The 13,153-nt window shown below is 44.6% G+C and overlaps 1 protein-coding gene across 2 annotated transcripts in view; it reads right to left on the reverse strand.

Annotated features, from left to right (window-relative positions):
- PRRT4 (proline rich transmembrane protein 4) overlaps nucleotides 1-2,546 on the reverse strand; it is a 46,023-nt gene extending 43,477 nt beyond the window's left edge. The window contains exon 1 of one of the 2 annotated variants that reach the window (XM_072147554.1): nucleotides 2,434-2,546. The gene's annotated coding sequence lies outside the window, so the exon portion shown is untranslated. Of the gene's footprint in view, nucleotides 1-2,381 lie in introns of both variants that reach the window. The other variant, XM_072147555.1, reaches the window with a different exon arrangement.
- Nucleotides 2,547-13,153: the final 10,607 nt, after the last annotated feature.

The raw sequence follows: 13,153 nt of genomic DNA on the forward strand, positions 1-13,153 counted from the left end.
TGTGCTAGGTGCAGTTTGCCTGTGTAGTGTGCAGGGTGCGCCAGATTCATGGATCTGGCACACGTTCTTCATGAATCTCAGCCCCCTGCACTGCCCCGACACAATGCACCAACTTTTTTTTGTTGCACCTTTAACATAGGGCGTGCAACACAATTATGTTGGACATTACATGATGATTTGTAAAGTGCTACGGAATTTGATGGCGCTATATAAATAAAGATTATTATTATTATTATTAAAAGTGTAGACAACTGTGCATGCATGGGATTTGCCGTCAACCAGCTGAAGTCACTGACTCAGGAGTCTGAGTGACTGACTGACTCTGGCTGAGGAGTGTGGAGGCGAGCATAGGTGCCAAAGAGAGGCATGCATAGTTAGAAGCCAATGGAAACAGAGGAGGTGACATACACAGGTACCCATGTGGCTCATTTGTATATTTTTAAAAGTCTGTTTTCTCTGAAACCAAGGGATTACCTGCTAAATGTTTCAGTGGGCACACGCCAGAATGTAAGTGTACTTGTCACTGTTGCTCCTGTGACCCATATCCCGGGTCGCAGGCGCACCCGTGCTCCTCCCCGTGCCCCCAGAGCCAGCCTGCAGTCACCTTCCCTAGCTCCAGTGGTGGTCTCCGCGTTCCCAGCGCTCCAGCGTGCCCGTCCCCGTCTCCTAGGACGCAGACGTGTCGGCTCCTCAAGATTTAAAAGGTCAGCATACCGATAATTGCCACTGGCCGGCCGCCTGCCTGGGTAAATTCCCAGCCCCTTCCTGTATGCCCCGCTGGATCTTTGTGCCTTGGAGAAAGCTTGTCTTCTGTGTTCCCTGCGATTATTGTGATTTCCCGTTGAGACCTCGATTCCTGTTCCTGACTCCTATTCTTTGCCGCCTGCCTTAACCTCCTGCCCCGACTCTGATCCCGTGCTGCCTGTCCTGACCTCCTGCCTGTACATGACTCCGTCTTGCCTCATGATTCTGTACTATGCTTCTGCCACCACCGTGGACAAACTCTCGCCAGTGGAGGGACCTATGGTACCACACCGCAGCAAGTCCAACCTGCTTTGCAGCGGGCTCTAGTGAAAACCGGGTGCCACTTTGACTCTGCTCCCACGTGTTGACTTACGTCATCGTCCGCAGTGGTTTAGTGAGTCCACTATCCCTGACCTGTGACAGTACTTTAGTTAAAGGCACTGCAGTTAGACCTGGGCAACATTTTTAACCAGAAACCAAAAGAGCCAAATGGGAGACTTCTTCTTCTTTCAGGCCCTCTTTCATTCACAATAGGTCAAATATATTTGGTTATATATACACTATATATATATATATATATATATATATATATATATATATATATATATAATGCATATTCATAGTTTGCATAGATTAGTAATTACATTACCGATCAAATCTAAAGGTATAGTATACCTGCATGACCTTCATGGGTAATAGAGTGCAAGGTGGAACTGATGACATATTCTCCAGGGTTAGTGCAGCTAGAATTTGTTACTAATACTACACTTTTTAGGGCGTTGTTGCTGTTTTTCAAAAAACATTAAACATTGAAGGAGTCTAAATGGTTCCTAAAGTTAACAGTTATTTGTCCACCCCTGCAGCAATGCAGTGGTCCGCTGTATTTGCCAGATAAGTGAACCCATCTCAAATACAGTTTCCTGGTTATCTTGGTTCTAGTAAATTGTAGCATTTAATTCAATTATTGCAATGGAATATGCATGGACATAGAATGTCTGTGTGACAAATGTATAAGAGTCACATAAGGATACATCATGTAAAGTGTCAGACAGCCGATAACATACACACAAATCAATACATAAGGTTAATTTGCAAATGACTTAAAATACACGCAGTACACAATATATATGGTTTAGTGTACATAGGGCTAACACTGAGCACAGTAACATACGGTGATTTTCCTGTATCAGGTTGCTGTATCTTTCTGTGCAGTATAGTACATGCGTGGTCATGTATGGAGGGTCCATCAGTAGTATATGGCTTATCAGAAAAAGGCAATCACTAAATATTTTTTAGATGCTGCAGAATTGAAGATTATCAAGAATTGTCATTATGGGTTGTGTGGCATGAGAAATCATTGTGTCTATGGGCAGCGGATGTCTTCTGTATGTGAGACATAGACAGCCCTCTCACTAGTAGCGACCACACACATAACTGAGGTATCTGCACACTATGCACTTGTAATACAGTGGTGTGCACAGATATGGCACTGGAGACGTACACAGCTGGATGGCAGAATTTACATTGGCAATGGAAAATGCAGTCAGATTTGTAGAAAGCAATATATATCTCAATCCTGGCAATGTCAGGTAAGTCATATTTAATGCACGGTGATGGGAAGCAAGTAAAGTACCCACACATGTGATAGCCAGGCGTGGGGTGGACATGCAGGAAGGCGAAATCACTCACCCATCCACATCCATGCTGATCCCCTCTGTGTGCTGAGCCCGCTCTCTACACTGCATCCCACCTCATCTCCTCTCAGTAATGCTTTCCATTACCAAACCAACCCCATCTCTGAGTTTCTCCCTCCCCCATCCCACCTCACAGCCATCCCCTCCTCCTCCTCCACTGTGTCACTATATCTCCCTCCAGTTCCCCTCCCAGGCACTGTCTGGGCTGCCTATCGTGTTGCAGATAGTGTATCCATGCCTGTGTGTATTCTCACATATATGCCACTGTGCTGCATCTGCTAGGGATATAGCTATAAGGGTGCGGAGTAGGATATTAGTGTTGGAGGGGCCATGAGAAAAATGCTGTACTATAAGAGCTAGGATATCTTGGTAGAAATAATGCATCTGGACTGGGGAGCTTTAAGTTACACCCTGAACACCATGATGCCAGAGCAAAGCTACATGTGACGGATGCATTTACTTAGAATACATGTTAGGCTTACAATAAACCTAACCTATTACAATGTATTATAATAGATCTCTGCACCACAACCTCCTCCAATCCAACACTGGGGGTGGGGGGAGATTTATTATTACTATCCTAAATATAGACAGAATAAAACTAGAGGAGACAGGCATAAGATGCACCAAATTTATCCCAGCGGCTCATGCTGTGTGATACATATATTTGCATTTTGCTGTATGTATTCCCTTACATTACATCTTTGTTGGCTTACTTTACACTGATATTCAAAGGATAAAGGGGGTAGTTTATTTTTGCGCCTTTTTGCTGCATAATGGCTCTTTTGCGCCTATTTTGCGCTTTTTTGGAATCTTAAGCCTCAATTCGCTGTGTGTTTTGGCGCCCTGTTTGGCATTACATTGCGGCTCTTTACAGATGTTTGCGCCTGATTTATTATACAATTGCGCAATAACACGCCAGTCCTGACTTTGAAAGGGAAAGGTAATGGTGCTATTTTTTAAAATTTAATTTAAATTTAAAAAGAAACCCTGCATTTGACAAAAAGCCAAAATGACAATGAGGTGCAAAAAATAGACTCACAACAGGCGCAAAAAGAGCGCAGAGAAGGGGGAAATAAGATAAATAACCCCCCAAATTGTCCAATACAGAGCTCAATGCAAGATCTTGTTTCAGATGCACTCCAGTCATTGAATAATACAAATCCAAGCACTCCAGATGTGCTGGTGCTCAGTCTATAGACAGCCCAGACATGCATTACACATGCGTCTAGCATTCCTCCCCTACACACCAGTACCACTGGCGGCAATAAACAAAATAATTATTTTCATCACATCTGAAGTGCATGGATTTCTATAGTTGAAACAGAGCCATGCATGTGCCTTTTGCTGAATTTTGTGCCAGAATATGGGCACATTTTGCTTAGTAAATCTTCCCCTGTATACCTTTCAACATCCAGACAGGGGAGGAACATATGGCATATGCAGTACACAGACCTCAACAATGTCATCATAGTGTTCCTAAAAAAACTTACAATTACGGTACCCATAACAAAATAAGCCACAGTATGTCTTTAGCAGTACAATCTATATTAAAGGGGTATTCCCATCTGGGCATTTACATTTAATTTAATTCATTTGCCATATGCAAACATTTCTCCAATTGGATGTTATAAAAAAAGGTTCCTGTGTGAAGATAATTTCTCATAAATGTAGCCATGATGTCCCTTAGAAACGAGATGGCTTCCCCGGATACGACCACGTCACACTCTGACAGCGGTGGCCAGACATGCCCTAGTGAGTCCTGCCTGACCACATGGATTCAGTGTTCATTATTACCGGACCAAAACCTTTTGTTTCTTTGTGCAATCACTACAGCAGAGGTGGTCATATCCAAGGACACAGTCTTGTTTCTATATGAATATGAATACATTTATGAGAAATTATCTTCACACAGGAACATTTTTATTTAGCAACAATTAATTGAAGAAATGTTTATATTTGGCAGATTAATGAAACAGAATGTGAATGCCCAGACGAGAATACCCCTTTAAAGATAACCAGTCAGCCACAGCTTGCCTTTAGCATCATCCACCATGTACCTAAGTCTTACACTACAGGGACAAATGTGTCATTCACAATTAGCCGCAGAGTGCCTCTCAATGAATGAAGAGATTACAGCATATGCCATAAATGCCTTAAAGATGCAGATCCTACCTATCGCAATGATAGAAATCCACTGACTATCTCCCCTGTAGCCACAGCTGTTGTTCATGGTGAGATACATGGTAGCTCTTTCTAATTCCTTCTAGTTTTTTTTATTCTGGTTTCATAGAAGGGTGTGGGTCCAAGTGGTGGATCTACCATAAATGTCAAAAATGAAAATACCCCTATATTTATATATGGGATTCTCTATCCATTTTAGGTACACATTCTTGCATGATATTCTTAAGGGAGAAACATATCCAGCAACAATAATGCAAAAGCAACACCTAAAAACACTAAAAAACATATAGAGAATGTATCATGTATATTTGGAATGTATAGTATGTGTTAGAGTCCCTCAGCAAAATTGGAATGAAATACGATGTACAATAGTTTTGTAATAGTGAGTAGCACTTCTGCCTTGCAGCACTGGGGTCCTGGGTTCGAATCCCACCCAGGTCAACATCTGCAAAGAGTTTGTATGTTCTATCCGTGTTTGCGTGGGTTTCCTCCGGGTACTCCGGTTTCCTCCCACACTTCAAAACATACTGGTAGGTTGTTTAGATTGTGAGCCCCATGGGGACAGGGACCAATTTGACATGCTTTGTACAGCGCTGCGTAACCTGTGTGCGCTATATAAATAAAGAATTATTATTATTATTTATTATTATTAATGGGTCTTGTGTAAGGTTTCAAAGCTCTTACTTAAACGTATTCTGATAACTTTTCAGTTTAAGTGGGGACATGAGGACTTAGTCATGGTGTAGATTACTATCACAGACCTACTACACATTAATGTTTGCAGCAATTGGGTGTATCTCTTGGCCAAATATATTAGAATACACTGCAAACCCTTATCCAAAGTATATACAGATTCTCTAAATTTTGTGATTGCAAAAACTTAAGCTTAAGAAGCTTCCCTTTTCAACAGAATTCTGGGGTAGACAGATTAATAACTCTCTCCCATAAATGTCTGCATTACATTTTGAAACAAACTGCAAACACAACAGGAAAAAAACGCTACTCAACACACATCTGTGATTTTACCATCATTAATAATGATGCGTCTTGCCCAATGTGTTTGCAATGTTTTTCAAAATGTAATTCAAATGCATTGTTTCAGCATGGCCTAAAATACACATATAATAGCAGTATGTAGCACTTGGTTGTCCCACAGAAAATGATGGGCCCTATGCCCCCTAGTCCAACCCTGATGTTATGCTTTACTAAAATAAATCTGACCCCACTCTAAGCAATAGTTTCACCTTCTATGCTGTCCATGAAATATGTATTATCTTAAATGAAAGGTTGCATTTTTTGGTACTTTGTTCGATGCTCTTATGCCCTGAAATGTAACCCCCATAGTGAAGGCTCTTGCAATTTTGTTACCCTCTGAGGAACATTACTGCTTAAAGCTTCAGGTACATCCTGCTCTCATTTCCTTTTCCAATCTCTGATTTCCATGTTGGTGTTATCTCCTGCATCTCGCCCACAGTTATATGACTTTAAATTTATGCAAGCTCCCCACCCAGCACCAGTAGTGCTTTGCTTTGATGTATGTAACCTTTATTGAAAAGGTGATTCACTACCTGTCAAATACCTGAAAGTGGAAGTTTCCTTTATAGTGTTTGCTCTACATGTGTTTCATGCCTGGGGCAAAGGTGCACAAGGTAAGTGGCATGTGGATAAGTGAAATAGTGGACAGGTCTGGAGATATACAGTCATTTTTTTCTGACAGACGTATTTTTAGTAAGCAATTAGCCAAATGCAATGCAAAAAAGCAAAGCAGGGACTTAAATAGAACCTGTCACCGGGACTCCCTTTTCAGTGCAACCACATTTACACATCAGCAATAGTAAGCCTATCTAAAACAGTGGTGTGTCCCGTGTCAGCTGGGTGTGTTCATTGAGGAGCAGTCCCTGCAGATTAAAAAAAAACATGCCCATCACATTACTACCACCATATCCCTTGATTCTCCCCTCCTGAACTCACCTCCTGACATCCCTAGCACACTATGCTAGAAGATGCTAGACCCTAGCGGATTGCACGCATGCACAGATCTTTGCGGAGAGCCGGTGGCCGCCTCCTCTCCATCTGCGTATGTCCGCAAGAATATGCTGACCCAGCAGGCGTGAGAATTTCCTGACATAGTCTCTCTGCAGAAAGAAAGGTAAACTTTCATCTAACTTTAACTTTATTTTAGAAAAAGACAGTTTTATTATAAAATCACTTTGACAATGTGCACACTATTCTCTATGGGGACATGGAAGTCTATACTGACTTCAAATACATCTCAATTTTACAATTGGTATAGCCAGAGAAAATTTTCTACATACTCAGCCCACACACAGCAACACAAGAAGCAATTACAGTTATAAAAAGTTATCTCAAAGGTGACCAAAAGGTCTCCCTTCACAAAAATGACACCATGAAAGCATAACTCAACACAAAAAAATTCCCTCTTGTAGCTGAATAAGTATCTTTAAACTTTTTAATAGACTGTAATTTTTTGGGGGCATTGCTGAACTAGTATCAGCCCAGAAAATATATTATCATGTTGTTTTGCTGTTTAGGCTAAAAGATGAACAACCCAACATTTATTGAGTCGGGAGACAATGGTGTAATTGCTTTTTTTCAATTCTTTTCTAGAAAAAGATAATAAAAGTGGATCAATGGGGATAAATGGCATTGTCAATGAGGCATAAAAGAGACTGGGCAATAAGTGGTTAATGTGTAAATGATTTCCAGTGTGGTTCAAATGAAAAAAAAGGGAATTATTGCAGGTATCCTCTTTTCTGTGTTGAAAGTAATGATAACTAAAGCAAAATTCTCAAGCACATAGATAAGGATGTCCCATCCAACTAATGTATAAAGAGGATAGTGGTTAACTTGCTGATTTGTGGGGGTGTCATTGATGGGACCCCATGATTCGAGAATGGGGGGTCCATTGTACCCCCAATGTACCACAAGATGAAAAGAGCAGCCCATGCGCAGGCTATTCCATTCATCTCTATGGTACTATCAGTGCAGCCAGAACATGCACAACCGTTTGCTTTCATTATGTCAGGGTATGATGGTGGTAGAATGGACCCCCGTTCTCGTGATTCATGGGGGTCCTATCACTGAGATCCCCATCAATCAGCCTGTTAGCCCATAACCTGTGGATACCGGCTAACTTGTATGTCATTAATGGCAACAATGTAACTAGTTTTGAATAGCAGCCAAGTCAGGAAATTCATAACAGAAAAAAAAACTTTTTTATTTCTAAAATGTACAATGTTTTTGTACCTGTCATGAAATCAAATGTGTGAAGCCATGTCTCCATGTAATCCCTGCCAGACGGCGGCAGCTAAAGACAGTGTCACCAGGCAGGACAGTTTGGTACCCATGTCCTAACTCAATGCTATTAGAGACTTATATTATATATGCTAGAACATTGGGACAAAGCTACAGCAGATTTGTAAGGATTTTAAATACAGGAAACACAGTAAGGAACGATGGAAGTGTCATCAAGTTGATCTGGGAGCTATAAAACAAGTTGCCATCTTAAAGAGACAATGGGGCAGATCTACTTACCCGGTCCATTTGCGATCCAGCGGCGTGTTCTGTGTGGAGGATTTGGGTCTTCCCGTGATTCACTAAGGTAGTTTCCCCTACATCCACTAGGTGTCGCTGCTGCGCTGAAGTTCCTCATAATGCACTGAACTTCACCAAGCCGGGCCGAGTGCAGGTAAGCGTGTGTCCAGCGTCACTTTTTTTTTAAAAAATGCGGCGGTTTTTCCGAATCAGTCGGGTTTACGTAGAGCCACACCCCCCGATTTCCATCATGTGCACGCCGGCGCCGATGCGCCACAAACCGATCACGTGCGCCAAAATCACGGGCAATACAGGGAAAATTGGTGCAAAACGGAAATTTTTCGGGTAACCCGTCGTAAAAACGCGATTCGGTCCCTTAGTAAATGACCCCCAATATCCCAGTTTGACACTGAGAACTACATTCATCTTCAAATGTTGTTGGTGATTCGGAAAAGGTAGTCACTAAGCTATCAAATAGACCTTGATGGTTCCTGGGCATCTGTATACAAGACCCTGGGGCAACTATGAAAGCAGTGCTATGGCAAAGTGTACCCCCTTGGTGTACTAGTGATATATTGGTTGAGGAAAAACCTGTAAACTTGCAAATTCTGACCTACAGAGCAGTTAAAGATAAATCAAACAACGTGGGTGGGTGATTTATTAACACTGTTATTATAAACACCAGCAGTAAAATGTATCTAAAAGGTTTCCATGCCAGGCTTCCCTAAGCTGTTCCTGTGGAAGAGAAAGCCCATTAGCGTTTCCAGACGCTTTCCTGTGTGTCTCCAGCGTTCTCATACGCTACTGGTGTGTCCTGTCTTCCAGCGTTTCCAGACACCTTCGTGTCTCCTGTCTCCAGCGTTTCCATACGCTCCTGGTGTTCCTGTCTCTAGCGTTACAAGTGTACCTCCGTGCTCTCCTGCCATCCTGTGTCAAGTCTTCAGTTTGCCTCCGTGCTTCCTGCTGTGCCTCCCAGGGTTCCAGTGCAGCAATGTCTGCAGTCCGTGCCACTGTTACCAGTGTTCCTCTGTGTTGCTGCTGTCATCCCAGGCTTTGACTGTTTCCTGCACATCCCTGTACCTTGCCTGCCACTGCGGGCCTCATACCATCTCCCGCGATGGTCCAGAGGGTCCACTGGTCCACAGACTCCTCCCTCCAGACTCTTCCCATAGAGACTTTTAGTTCTGTTGTCTGTGCGACCTGTTACAGTAAGATCTGGCCATGGACTCCGCCAAGGCCATGGATCCCATCATGGACTGTTCCAAAGACCCATACCAGTTGCTGACAGATGTTCTCGCCCAGCAATCTCATCTGATTTTTTCTTGGGAGAGGATCTAAGCAGGGTTGCCTCCCTGCTCCAACAGCTGCTAGACTCCCGGCTACCACAGGCTCCTGCAGCTTCCCAGTGCTGCTCCAGCTTTCCAAGAGCCACTCTAGCCTGTCTCCATGCCTCAACAGCGGTTTGATTGCCAGCAACCACAAGTCCAGCTTCCATGTTGGCCTCGCTTGGCTCCGGTGTTCCAAAAGCCGGCCGCCGTGCTTCCTCAGCTTTCAAGCTCTAATCTGGTTTTCCAAGAACCACTCCAGCCAGCTGCCATGCTTCCACCGCGTCCAAGTTCTCCTCCGGCTTTCCCAGAAGCCGCTCCAGAGCCTCCGGGCTTCCCAGAGGTCGCTCCAGTGTCTCCACCGGCCTTCCCAGAGGTCGCTCCAGTGTCTCCACCGGCCTTCCCAGAGGTTGCTCCAGTGTCTCCACCAGCCTTCCCAGAGGTTGCTCCAGTGTCTCCACCGGCCTTCCCAGAGGTTGCTCCAGTGTCTCCACCGGCCTTCCCAGGGGTTGCTCCAGTGTCTCCACTGGCCTTCCCAGAGGTTGCTCCAGTGTCTCCACCGGCCTTCCCAGAGGTTGCTCCAGTGTCTCCACAGGCCTTCCCAGAGGTTGCTCCAGTGTCTCCACCGGCCTTCCCAGAGGTTGCTCCAGTGTCTCCACCGGCCTTCCCAGAGGTTGCTCCAGTGTCTCCACCGGCCTTCCCAGAGGTTGCTCCAGTGACTCCACCGGCCTTCCCAGAGGTTGCTCCAGTGTCTCCACCGGCCTTCCCAGAGGTTGCTCCAGTGTCTCCACCGGCCTTCCCAGAGGTTGCTCCAGTGTCTCCACTGGCCTTCCCAGAGGCCGCTCTAGTGTCTCCACCGGCCTTCCCAGAGGCAGCTCCAGTGTCTCCAGAGGCCTTCCCAGAGGCTGCTCCAGTGTCTCCACCGGCCTTCCCTGAGGTTGCTCCAGAGTCTCCGGCTTTCCTAGAAGCCACTCAGGCCTCCGGCTTCCAAGAGCCACTCCAGCCTCCGCAGCTTCCTAAAGCTGTTCCAGCTTTCCAAGAGCTGCTCCTGACTCTGCAGCTTCCCAGTGCTCCTCCGGCTTCCCAAGAGCCACTTCAGCCTCCGGTGGTACTGCTTGCAGAGGAGTCTATACAAGTTTGTGCTGTTTCTGCTTTTCTCCTAAGGTGTTCCATCACCAAGATGAATTGGAGGAGGCGAAAGAAGAGCTGAAGAAGAAAAGAAGAGGGGCCCTAAAGGGGGGGGGGGTACTGTCACGGGTGCTCCCACAATCCATGTCGCGGATCGCGGATACACCCGTGCTCCGCTCCCTGCCGGTCCCCGTCCCCCTGCCCTCACTTACCTCTCCTGGCTCCTGCCTTTGTTCCTACTCCCTGGCGTGTGCCTGCGGTTGCGCACTCTCGCCACTAGGGGGCGCGTGCGGACTTCTCCCAGCCTTAATGGGCCAGCGTCCTGATTGGAGTTCACTAATTCGGCTCGCCCTTATAATCCTTCACCTCCTTCACTCCCCGCCGGATCTTCTCCTAGGATCTCCTATGGTTTCCATGCCAGGCTTCCCTAAGCTGTTCCTGTGGAAGAGAAAGCCCATTAGCGTTTCCAGACGCTTTCCTGTGTTCCTGTGTGTCTCCAGCGTTCTCATACGCTCCTGGTGTGCCCTGTCTTCCAGCGTTTCCAGACGCCTCCGTGTCTCCTGTCACAGCGTTCCCATACGCTCCTGGTGTTCCTGTCTCCAGCGTTACCAGGGTACCTCCGTGTGCTCCTGCCATCCTGTGAAAAGTCTTCAGTTTGCCTCCGTGCTTCCTGCTGTGCCTCCCAGGGATCCAGTCCAGCTGTGTCTGCAGTCCGTGCCAGTGTTACCAGTGTTCCTCTGTGTTGCTGCTGTCATCCCAGGCTTGGACTGTTTCCTGCACATCCCTGTACCTTGGCTGCCACCGCGGGCCTCATACCATCTCCCGCGGTGGTCCAGAGGGTCCACTGGTCCACAGACTCTTCCCATAGAGACTTTTAGTTCTGTTGTCTGTGCGACCCGTTACATCTTAGTACATGCAGATGCGATCTTCTCCAGGTTGGACCTGTTTAGTCAGGTATAGTCTCTGTTGGTTTTCAGCCCCTACGTTATAGCCCCCGAACTGGTGAGGATGGGGAGATTTGCATGTCTTCTTTCCTAGTAAATCTCCCCACTGTGTTCAATGTTGTACCTCCATATATCCTTATCCATTTCCTGGTGTATTGTATTTGACAAATTATACTTATGTAAGGTTCATACTGAGATCAACTGCCCACATCATAATAGTTTCACTACTAACCCATCTCATGTCACAGCCCCAGTTCCAAACTCCTCATAAGCTTCATTCACATCTTGACTCCCCACTGAATAACAATATGGTTGTGGTTACACGTCAATGAGCATTTTATTCATACATTTCAACAAAGCTAGATACAAGCCCTGGGAAAACAGTGAGCAGAGAAGTGAATGGGATGACATCAACCTCTCCCCCCACACTGAACCACTCCCTGAGCACACACCCATTCTGCAAAATCACCACATCCCCCTACTCACTAGTACTGGGATGAGGTCATTGCTCTGCACAAAATAGCACACACATGAGTTTTAAAAGAATATCAAACACCCTATTTTCATAGCGCATTAATACAAATCAGTGATTTAACATATGAACTGTATAATAGTGTCTATTTTATATACATTTTATTGAACTTTGGGCCCTAACTTTAGTGTTTCACCTATTAAATATACAGGGCTTCTCCTAAGACAATGCCAACTTAAAATAAACAGACAAGTAACATGCCGAAAATATGTAAACATGTTTTTATGACTTGTACATTAAAAATATATTGAAATGGTTTCCCTTGACTTATATCAATTGCCATTTTTGACCATACGATATATAAAAGCAGAATATGAATTCAGCTAACTACTTCCCTCTCCTGCACCATACAGTTTTATAGGGCACTTGTAGTAGACATTTTTATAGATCTAAGTATAATGTACATCATGTTATACTTTATGTGCACACATGGCATCAATACTGGAGTATTTCACCTTATATTCTACTCTTGTAATTGGAGTAACCTCTTTCTTTGAATCCCCTTTTTAACCCAATTGATGGTTTGTCAAAATCAGACTTCTAAGAGCACATGCACTAAAAAACCTAAAAATTGATCTGTGGGGCTGCAAATAAGATTCTTTGGATGAAAATATGTTCTGTGAAATAAAGTAACTCTTGTATACATTGAGGCTGGAAGTGTAGCAGGCGCACGGCAGTGGTTGTGACAGAAGTGATGGGTCGTGCTGTGGGTCAACGTGAGTGCCTGTGGAGGTGAGTACATTTCTTTTGGTTTATATAACACCCCCAAACCTTATATACATTTTTTAAAAAGTTTTAACCAATAATCAATAGCTACAAAATTGAGGAGATAATCATGGCTCCACCTTGTGCTTTGCTTCAGTTTGCAAGGCTGTATAGATTTTGCTTTGTCAACCGATCAGTTTCCCCAGTTGATGCTTTGGATGGGTGGGGCATTGGGGGTTGTGTGGGTTCATTAGAATACACTTATTAGAGAGTATGGGTTCATTAGAATACACTTATAGAGAGTATGGGTTCATTAGAATACACTTATAGAGAGTATGGGTT

The sequence above is a fragment of the Engystomops pustulosus genome, chromosome 4, assembly GCF_040894005.1.
Source record: "Engystomops pustulosus chromosome 4, aEngPut4.maternal, whole genome shotgun sequence".
NCBI classification, from domain to species: domain Eukaryota; kingdom Metazoa; phylum Chordata; class Amphibia; order Anura; family Leptodactylidae; genus Engystomops; species Engystomops pustulosus.